At 44.5% G+C, this 11118-nt stretch overlaps 1 long non-coding RNA gene across 2 annotated transcripts in view; it reads right to left on the reverse strand.

Annotated features, from left to right (window-relative positions):
• Nucleotides 1–4325: 4325 nt before the first annotated feature.
• LOC114487826 (uncharacterized) overlaps nt 4326–11118 on the reverse strand; it is a 151729-nt gene continuing 144936 nt past the window's right edge. The window contains exons 3-4 of one of the 2 annotated variants that reach the window (XR_008619420.1): nt 6810–7022; nt 4326–6239 (exon numbers count right to left, since the gene is read on the reverse strand). This is a non-coding gene — a long non-coding RNA (uncharacterized lncRNA). The remainder of the gene's footprint in view (nt 6240–6809; nt 7023–11118) is intronic. The other variant, XR_008619422.1, reaches the window with a different exon arrangement.

Consider the following 11118-nt stretch of genomic DNA (forward strand, 5'->3'; position numbering starts at 1 on the left):
CTCTGTGGGTTCTGTGAGAGCACAGAGGAGGGGCAACTCTGTCTGCCAAGTGGAAATTAGAGTGCTTTGTGGCAGAAGGAACATTCTAAATGACACATGAACGACATCCTGGCTACTCAAAATGTGGTCCATAGACCCGCAGTATCAGTATCACCTGGGAGCTTGTGAGAAATGCAGAATCCCAGGCCCTGCCCCAGTCCTGCTAAATCAGAATCTGCATTTTAACAAGATCCCAGGTGATTCATATGCATGTTAAAGTTGGGGGAAAACACATGGCAGGCACTGTATCGGGAGGGACCCAGGGGCTCTTGGGCCCCTAAGAACCCTCCATGATCCAGTAGGAAGCAGCTGACACAGCACACCGGCCCACCCCTCTCCGGGCTCCCAGAGCCTGAGCTGTGTCACAAACTTTCCAGGACATAATCAAACTAAGAGTCCCCTGAGGCACCAATGCACAAACTGTGAAAATCAGATTTTCCTTTAAATCAAGCCTTACAAAGTGTTTAAAATAGACTTAGAAATGCCAGAGAATCTCCCCTGCTAAGGAAAATGATACAGCACGGATCCAAAGAAGAACTTGTCAGAGGGAGAAAGAGATCCAAAATGCACATCCCAAGACAAAGAGACAGAGAGAGAGAGACAGAGTGAGGCATGGGGAGAGGAAGGGAGAGGCAGCCAGAGGAATGGAGGAAGAGAGAGGGAGAGAAATGGGAGGGGAGGAAGTCGTGGAGAAAGAGAGAGAGATGGGATGGAAAAAAGAGAGATGGGGAAGAAATGGTTGGGAGAGAGCTGAGAAAGGGAGATGGGGGAGAGAGGAGGGAGATGGAGAAGAACTGGACACACTTGGGAGAGAGACATGGGGGGAGAGATGAGAGAGGGAGAGAGAGAAGAGGAAAGAAAGAGATGGAGATGTGAGGCTGGAGAAAGAGGAGGAAAAAATGAGAGGAGAGAGAGAGAGAGAGGGTTTGAGTCAAACTGGAAATCAGAGGAGGTGAGGAAGAAGAAGAACTTGTTGGACTCGCTCCACTCTCTGGAGCCACATGGAGCCAATCAAATAAGAACGTAGGGAGAATCTGCCCTGGTCCCGAACCCAGGCCTCTCTGTAAGTGGCCCTAACTCCCTTTCTAAGAGGCCTTTCCCCCATTTCCAGCTGCAGCCACCACCCCAACCAGCAGGCGTCCTTCCCAAACACACGCTCACACTCCCATGCCCTTCTCACCTTATCCCAGGGCAACTCCCATGCACTCTTCAAGCCCCAATTCCAACCCCTGTTCCTGGCCCAATTGGCTTCACACAGGATGAAATGCTCCATCCTCCACGCATCACAGCGATCCCTCTCACCAGATCCTCTCTGGGACCACTTCTCTCCCCAGCAAAGGTTCCTGTCTACTTGTATGTCTCCTCTATCAGACCCTGAGCTCCTTGAGGACAAGGGGTGATGTCTTATTCAATTCTGTAACTCCGGCACCTAGCAGATGCTTTGTCAGAGTTGGCACTCAGTAAGTGTTGGTAGAATAACTTTAGTCTTTCCGAGAGATATCGAAAGAAAATCGTATCTCAGCTTCAAAGATAATAGAGTTTTTCTTAGTGCAAATGAGTAGAAGGCCACAATCTAGATTCCATAAGACCAATATGTGATTTAAAAAAACATTGCCACTCTCCACCTCCATGCCAGTGGCAGACATCAGTAATCAATCAGGGCACTCTCCTACTGATTCCAGATGTGACCTCAGAATCTTTCCCAACACCATGGTAACCCAGACACTGACAATTGATTGGAGTTAGCTTATTGGTTTCCATCACCCAGACATTCAAAAGAACCAGTAAAATTGATTCTGTTGGGTAAAAAACAAACAAAAAAATTTTACATGCTATAAGCATTTATGAACACATGCACATATACATGTTTATAATAATTACTGATAATTATTGTGCAAAGTGCTTTCCATACATTATCTCAGTTAGTCCTCAGAAAAAACCTCATGAGTTTGGAACTATGATTACCCCTGTTTACAGATAAGAAAACCAAGTTTCAGAGTGATTAAGTAGCTGCCCAAGGTTAGTAAATAAAGTGAAAATTAAAGCCTTGTTTGTCTGAAGTCAAGATCAATAATATGAACAATTATGCTACAGTCTTCAGTAAGAAAAACAATTAGTAAATTCAATGGCCTCCTGTTCAGATTATTTTTGAGGTGGTTCTAATCATTGCTGTTAATCGTTTCTTCATTTTGTCATCAACGTTTAAAAGTTTAAAACGTTTAAAAGTCGCATCAGAGAACCAGATCCAGTCATCCCTTCTGTGTGTCTACATCTTCGAAACCAGGTATAAGATTTCACCGGTTTTATAAATTTGTCATCATAATAGTTATCACTTACTGAGAGTTTACCATGTGCCTGGTACTGTGCAGATTAGATGATTACCTCATCTACTCCTCAGTATAATCCTATGCAAAAGGCTAATTATAAGATGCAAAAACTGAGGTTTAGAGAGGATTCCAAACCTGCTTAAGACTGCACAGCTGGTAAGAGTCAGGATTTGAACTCAGGCCATTTGACTCCACATCCAGCATCTCTAATCCCCATGCAGTGCCTCCAGCTGGTCTTGGTACAGCTCTTGCCCTAACACAGCCATAAACACACAGGAGAAAAGACGTAACATATTCCATGATGCATATAAACTAGAGTTTATTTTTACTTCCGGGTAAAATTGTTCCCAGCACTGACTTACTTAGCAAAACATTAGGTTTTTTTAATACCATCTTTTTGCTTTTGTTAAACTAACTGCCATCTTTGTCTATAATTTTGAATTCCCGTTTTCCACTTCAAATCTATCATGTAAGTCGACGTTGACAAAAAGAGAGCTCAAGAGCTCCTGGAAGTGGGCTTCTTCCATCTGGTGCTCTCTCTCCACCTGCCTGATAGTGGGAGCCATCACAGCTTGATCATTTAAGCTCCATGGTTCCTGCCATTCAGCTTCTATAAAACTACAGTCTTCTCTTCAACAGGAATATCCTAGTCTTGTTATTTGCAGGGAGATTCAGCTAGCCAGGGGAAGAAGTTGGAGGCTGAAGTGTTTGAGCAGAGGTAAAAATCTTGGGTGAAAATTTGCAGAGAGGAGAGAAGATTGGAGTTTCTGGACCACTGCTTTATGCTAAATGCAACCTTTATTAGGTCACCAAATAAGGAAATGATGTCTCTTTTCCCCTAGTCTGCTGGGATGGCAGCCAATTGCTTCTTAGGCTCTGCTGATCTTGTGCAAAGAGGCAATATAGCAGACCAGCTAGGTCCAAATTCAGCTTTGCTCTTTCCTAGCCGTGTGACCTTGCAAAGGTTGGCCAGCCTCTCTGGACTTCACACACCTCATCTGTGCAATAGGGATAAAGAACTTATTACAATGTCGAGAACATACACTAGTTTCTGCCACGTTGAAAACTCCATGTGAGTGTTAATGATAAATATGAGACACATTAACACACTGGGTTGATGGAATATGTCAGAAGCATATTTACTGAAGGATTGATGAGACCTTAAGTCTCCAGGGAAAGGAAAAGGGCACTCCCCTCTACGGTGGCAGCTTTGGAACATGAGGACGCTAGGGTCCCTCATCCTCCTCCCCCAGGACATACCTCCATCCTGCCCTTTCCTTGTCCTCATCTCTTGCCTGGAACAACCAACATGGGTAATAAAAAATATGTCAGTCACATCATAATATCAGCTTCCATTTTTTGATAGCCTATGCTGTGCCAGGCACTAGGATAGGCAATTACATGCATGCCTTCCTCCTCCTGACAAGCAGGCAGGGTGCATATTAGTATCTCCACTCGCTGGGGAGGTGTAAGGAAGTTAAGGATGATGCCCAGGGGCACAGGGGCAAGTGGCAGAAATGAAATTTGAAGCCAGTTCTGTCTCATTTCAACTCCTGAACTCCCCTTTGCAGACACCCTCTTAGATTGGGTTCCCCTGAAAGCAGAACCTGAGACATGGGCATGGATGCAGGAAATATGCTTGGGAGGTGACTTAGGAGGCAGGAGAAGTGAGAGGAGACAGTGAGGTGGAGAAGGAGGGACGGGCAGCAGAGTAGAGCTGTTACCACGGTGGGCAAGCAGGGTGCAATCGTGCAAAGACCCTCTGAGGACCCATGTAGACTGTGCCTCAGATTCATCCCAGGAAGGGTGGACCTGGGACATTTCTCCCCCGATGCCCATTGGTTGAGGGCTAGTGCCCAGGGACTAGTGCCCTCCTGCATGCAGCCAGGTAAATTCTGTGCAGGCGCTGAGCCCCTTGATCAGAGAAAGCGGGGGGTTGGAAGAGGGGGGAGATACCTGTAGTTTGTACCTGAGGTGAGACATCTGGAGCATGTACACAGCTGTCCACATCTGAAATCAGGTCAGCCAAGGGGGTGCTGGTCTGGGCACCAAAGGTGTCTGTATACAGTACCCCCTCACACAGCCTCATTGGATCCCTGGATACGTCTGGACAGGAGTTTCACTTTCTGAGGGGAAGGTGCAGCTGTAGGCTGAATGTTTGTCTGCCCTCAACATTCAAATGTTGAAGCCTAACTTCCAGTGTGATATTAAGAGGTGGTGCCTTTTGGGTGGTGATGAGCTCATGAGGGTGGAGCCCTCATGAATGGTGTTAGTGCCCTTATAAAAGGGACCCTGTAGAGCTCCCTTGCCCACATGAGGACACAGGGAGAAGATGGCCATCTTTGAACCAGGAAGTGAGCTCTCACCAGACACTGAATCTGCCAGGCGCCTTAATCTTAAGTCCAATTTTCACTTCCCGGCCTCCAGAATAGCCAGAAATAAATTTCTGTTGTTTGTAAGCAGCCCAAATGGACTAAGATGGGTGCATACATTTCTTTTGCTTCTCACTTGATTTGGGAGGAAAACAGTCAAGACATGAGGAAATGAAGGAATCTAGGTGATAACACAGTCTTCTCTCATGTTAAACTGCCGGGCTTCTAATTCTGCTCTGCCACACACTAGATCTGCAGTTTGGGGTAAATTATTTTAATATTATGTCTTTCCGTTTCCTCGTCTGTCCATTCTTCTCAGAGGAAGTGTCTATTGGGCAATAACTATCTAAATAAATATCTATCTTTATGTGCCAGGCCTTATTCTGGGCACGACGAATACCCTACTAAATAAATATCTATCTCTATGTGCCAGGCCTTATTCTGGGCATGAAAAATACCCTACTGAACAAAACAGGACACCCCCCATCCAAATCTCCACACTCACTCACCTTATTTTCCACTGGGTGAATACAGACAATACACAGAAGAAAATGTAAGATACTGTGAATTAAAGCATGAAGAGACATGCAGAAAATGTGGGCCAGGGGGGAGTGGGGAGGAGCATTCTGTGTTAAGGTGATTATTAGGTAGAGCCTTCCTGAGAAGGAGGCATTTGAATAAAGACAGGACAGGGATGAAGGGGGAAGCATGTGGCTATCTGACAGAAGGGCTTTCCAGCCAGAGGAAGCAGCAAGTGCAAAGACCCCGGGGTGGGATTCTGCCTGGTGAGTTCCAGGAATATCAGGAAGGCTGTGTGGCTGAAGTAGATTGAGTGGAGGGTGAGAATAGGTGATGAAATCAGACAGGAAAGTGGGGAGTGGCACCCTGCGGACCCTGGATTTCACCGTGAGTGGGATGTGAAGTTGTAGGAGGGTTTTGAGCAGAGAAGTGACATGGTGTGACATATTTTTGTAACATCACTCTGGCTGTGTTAAGAATAGACTGTGAGGGGGCAGGGGCAGAAACAGAGAGAGAGAGAGTCAGGAGGCCACTGCAGCAATGGGGGTGATCCACGATGGGGGTGTGGGCTAGGGTGGTATCCGTGGAGGTGGTGAGAAGTGATGGATTTTGTAAAATGTGCATAACGCTTTCCAGACCTTAGACACACCACCTCGTCCAATTTCCACAAAGACTCGAATGAGGTAGGGATTACCATCTTCCATTTTTACATATGAAGAACAGAAAGCTGAGCACCTGCCCGAGGTCACACAGCTGACACGTGGTCAGACCAAGCCGAGGACACGGGTCTCCTGAGTCAATTCTTTAAGGTATTTCCCCAAATCCAATGACCCTCCTGCTGCACTTCAGTCAATAGATTGTATTGTCTGTGAAGACTCCACTTCTTGAGAACAGTGCTTTCTAAATGTACTCCACCACAAGGCCCCCATTTCCAGAGCCAATTAGGAATCGAGTATAAATATGTTCTTGGCAGATCCAAGACCTAGAGAGAGAGTGAGAGAAGCAGAGAGGGTAGCACTGAAAATTCTGGTGCTTTGCAGGCAGGGATCAATTCCTTAGGATATATTTTTCCCTTTACTTGAGGTTGTAAGTGGAAACTTAATTAAAAGTGTGACTTGATTCAGAGGGGCACGGAGGATGTGACACTTTAGAAATACGACAGTGCTGGGTTTGGCAGAGATTCTGAGAAAATGCCTCCGCGAGACTTCAGACATCTGCATGCAGGATGATACAGAGGGAGACTTCAGAAAGACAGAACTGTACCATCAAATATGTTATAATGTATAACATATAATGGTAGTGGAAGGTATTTAGCCAGCCCTGACCTCCCCCTATAGCTCCAAACTCGTGTGTTGAGTTGTGTACCTACATCTTCACTTGGATAGAGAATCAGCATTTCAGACCTGTAAGCCCCAAATGACCCCCCAGCTCCCACCACCCGAACCTGCTCCTTCTGATCTGATCTTTCCAACTCCGTTAACACACCGCCACCCACTCAGCGCCTCCAGCAAACACTTAGCAGTAGTCCTTGATTTCCCTCTCTCCTCCTCACCTCTAAGATCCAGTGTCTCTTAAGTGCCGTCTGTTCTGCTTCCAGAATGTGTCTCTGCTCCGTTCCTTTCTCTCCACCCCCACTGATAAAACTCTCGGTGTCACCATCTCGTGAGGAGTTACTGCAGCCTCCTTTCCCTGCCCTACTCCAATCCACATGGAGCCAGTGTGAGCCTTTTACAGCATGAAATGTAAACCTGAACAGGTGTGTATCCTTAGAATAAAAGACAAACTCTTTAAGATCTTGTATGATCTGGCGGCTAACTTCTTCTCTAATCTCGGCTAATGCAGAGATTATCTCCCGTTTATCACAGTTTACCAGCCACCTGGCCTTTTTTCGGATCCTTCCATGCACAATGCCCTTTCCCTCCTCTGGGCTTTGCAGATGCTGTTGTCTCCTCTGCCTAAAATGCTCTAGGGTCAGCTGTTCTCAAGACTGGTTCCTCCTCCTCATCCTTGAGCTCCCAGATCAAATACACTCTCCTCGGAAAGACTTTCTCTCGTGACATTTTCTCAGAGTTTCCCAACCTCAGGGCTGTTGGCATCTGGGGCCAGATCACTGTCTCTTGTGCGGACCGTCTTGTGCATTGTGGGAGGCTTAGCAGCTTCCCCGGCCTCAATCCACTAGATGCCCTTAGCACTTCCCTGCAAGTTGTGACTACCCAAAATATCTCAAGATATAGCCAAATGTCCCCTGGGGAGGGGATGGAACAAGTCATCTTAAGTCATAGTTAAGAACTATTTCCCATCTAGAGTTTCCCTGACAGCTGTGTTTTACCTTTTAGCCCTTTGGGCTCTTTTTTTTTTTTTTCATGTATTTCACATTCTCTGCAGTTAGCTTTTGTATTATTGTGTTCTCATGTTGCCCTCAAGAATGTAATCTCCGTGAATGAAAGAACTTTGACTATTTTATTTATAGTCTGAATCCCCAGAACCTAGGAAAGTGGAAATTGCTCGACAGATGTCCACTGAATGAACAAATAGTAGTTGATATTCATTAAATGCTTACCATGAGCCGAGCTCTGTGCTAAGCGCTGCTCGTGTGTTAGCTTATTTAATGCAGCTAATGAGGTCGGTAATACTGTTATTCCCATTTTCAGGTGTGGAAAAGAGAGATTCAGAGAGATCAAGTCATGAAGCAAGTAAGAGACAGAACCAGGATACAAACCCCTGAGTCTGCTTAACTGCTGAGCTCTGTTGCCTTCATGTCTCCATTGATGAAAATATCAACCATGTAATTTTCCAAACTGGAAGCTTTTGTTTTGTTTTGTTTGAATTTTTATTGGAGTATAGTTGATTTACAATGTTATGTTAGTTTCTGCTGTATGGCAAAGTGAATCAGTTAAACATATACCTATATCCACTCTTTTTTAGATTCTTTTCCCATATAGGTCATTACTGAGTATTGAGAAGAGTTCCCTGTGCTAGGCAGTAGGTCCTTACTAGTTATCTATTTTATGTATAGTAGTGTGTATGTGTCAATCCCAATCTCCCAATTTATGCCTCCCCCCTCCCTTTGCCCCCAGTAACCATAAGTTTGTTTTCTACATCTGTGACTCTATTTCACAAACTGGAAGGTTTGAATCGTTCTTGACTCTTCCTTCCTTTCTGTGTCCTATCAGTCCTTCAACCCATTAATTAGACCCCATAAATGCTACTTAAATTCAGCCCCTCTTCTCCATCCTGTTGCCATCAAATTCATCAAGGTCCTCATCAATTCATAGCTGGTACTAGGAAGAGCCTCCTAAATCTGGTTTCTACACTGCCAGCCTCTACCCACTCTTTATCACTTCTGTATGGCACCAGCATCCATGTCTCCATCAACTCAGGTCATGCTCTGGTTTTGAAAATGTCTGTTGGCTCCCTGGTACCTAGAAGATAAAGTCCAAACTACTTAATGTAACCTTGGGTATTTTAGTGATCTCTCTGAACTTCAGTTCCCCATCTATAAGAATGGGGAAAAGAAAATAACCTTTTCAGAGATATTTTAGGATTCAGTGGGACAAGGCAGGTGATCACTGATAAAGGATACTCAATAACATTGATTTCCTTTGCTTCCTTTTCTTCACAATCTGAACCCAATCTGCTTCTTCAACTTCATCTCCAGTCACTCTCCCCACTTATTCTCCTTTACCTAGTGAATTCCTATTTATCCTTCAAGTCACAGTTCAAATGTCTCTGACACTGTCACGTCTCCCCCCACTGTCTCTGGCAGAGTTGATGACCCCAGGTCTGGAGTCTCAGACCTCTACTCTAGCATTTAACATGTTGTCCTTTAAACATTTTGTTGTCATTATTTGTTTACAAATCCTCCTTCTCCATTAGACCAAGGGCAGAAATCTATGCATTTCTGGATGCCTAGCACTAAGCAGAGGGCCAAGCACATAGTGACTACTCAGTAAGTGACTACTTTCCATGTAGGGAAATTGCAACACAATTCTAGAATCACACAGACCTGGGAATCAATGCTAACACTGACCCAAATTTGTGGGACAATCTTAAGCAATTTATGTTTCCTTTCTGGATCCTGTTTTTTTTTCTCTTAAAAAATAGAGATTTTTATATATTCCTGAGAGGATATAGTAGATAATTAACATAAAATATCTAGTGTAGGCCTAGCACATGGTTGTCATTCAATAAATGGCATGATATTATTCCTACCCAAATTTATTTGTTAATTACTATATTCAAGTAAATTAGGGTCTACTAATATTCTAGGGAATCAAGAAAGCTAAAATATCGATACTTGGAATGATTTGGAAATAATACAAAGCACTGTATAACATAAGCCTAACTAAGGCCCAAAACAAGAGTTGTTATATATTGGTAGGAAGATGGCCTGGAAAAGTCAGGAAATACTTCCTGGAAGAGGCGGCATGATAGATAGTCTTCAAAGATGGCCACCACCAATTCCTTCCCTGCTTGTATGTACATGCTGCTTCACCCATCAAGAGATGAAAACCATTTCTCCTCTCAGTGAAATCTAGGCTGCCTGGTGACTTATCAATAGAATGAAAATGGAACTAGCTCTTACGAGGCCTGGCAGCTTCCACTTTTGCTCTTAGAAGCAGCCACCATGATATGAGACTCTTGGCCTGGACTACTGAATGATGAGATATCACACAGAGAGAGTCATGGTTGAAGGACAACTGAAGTGCCCAGCAATGGGAGGGAAACTTCTTGGACATTTGATCCCAGCCTAGGCAGCCAAGAGGGCAGCTGAGTGAAAGACATCAGCCAATGCCACATGGACCAGAAGAGCCGCCCTGATGAGCCCTGTCCCAATTCAAAATCCACAGAGGCATGAAAAATAATAAAACATTGCTGTTTTAAGCCGCTAAATTTGGAGATTATTTGTTGAAAAGCAATAGATAAAAGAAAGAGGTGGGAATTTGAATGTAGGTGAGCCTGACATGAAAGGGCAGGCATGGTGAGAAAGGTCTTCCAAATAGGGAAATCCAGTGTAATGTTTAAATTCATCCTAATGACTGCTCCAGGCTTACCCTCCACCCTCTCAACCCACATCCCCTCACCTGCTACACTCCAACCAGGCTGAAGGCCTCTCACACCCTCTTTTAACTCCCAGCCTCTGGACCTGCTCTTCCCACTGCTTCACTCTTTCTAGTCTTCTTTCAGCCCCCTTTTAGGCTCAAATGTTGCTTCTATAGGTGAGCTTTCCTTTGCCGTGTCCACAACTCAGCATGTATCACAGTGTTGCTCTTGTTAGTCTAATGACATTATTTCTTCAGGAGGTGATTAACTAATTGAGGGAAAGGAAAGCACTTACTGTAGAATGCAAACTAATTAATAAGGAAGGAATAAGGGAATTAGAAAATTACCATTTGCAACCATCATAGTAATAACTGATTTAGGCACAAATCACCAATAGATGCTAAAAGCAGTGGGTGTAAGTTTGATGAGGTACAGGATACTTGCATAGCCTCAGAGTATATGCCCTAACATTCTTGATTAATTACAAAGGCATAAAAGTAATTTTATAATGGAGAAACCTTTAATCAAGTGATCAAAGTTAATACCAATAGTGGTGGAACAAACTAATGTCATACACCAACTGAATGATCACTGAGAAGGACAAACCATCACTCGTTTAATAATCTGGTAAAAATGTATAACCTGAATCTAATCAGGAGACATCTGATAAACCAAAATTTATGGACGTTCTTTGCGGTACGTGGGCCTCTCACTGTTGTGGCCTCTCCCTTCGCGGAGCACAGGCTCCGGACGCGCAGGCTCAGCAGCCATGGCTCACGGGGCCAGCCGCTCCGCGGCATGTGGGGTCTTCCTGGACC

Source organism: Physeter macrocephalus, chromosome 14 (genome assembly GCF_002837175.3).
Source record: "Physeter macrocephalus isolate SW-GA chromosome 14, ASM283717v5, whole genome shotgun sequence".
Classification (NCBI taxonomy): Eukaryota; Metazoa; Chordata; class Mammalia; order Artiodactyla; family Physeteridae; genus Physeter; species Physeter macrocephalus.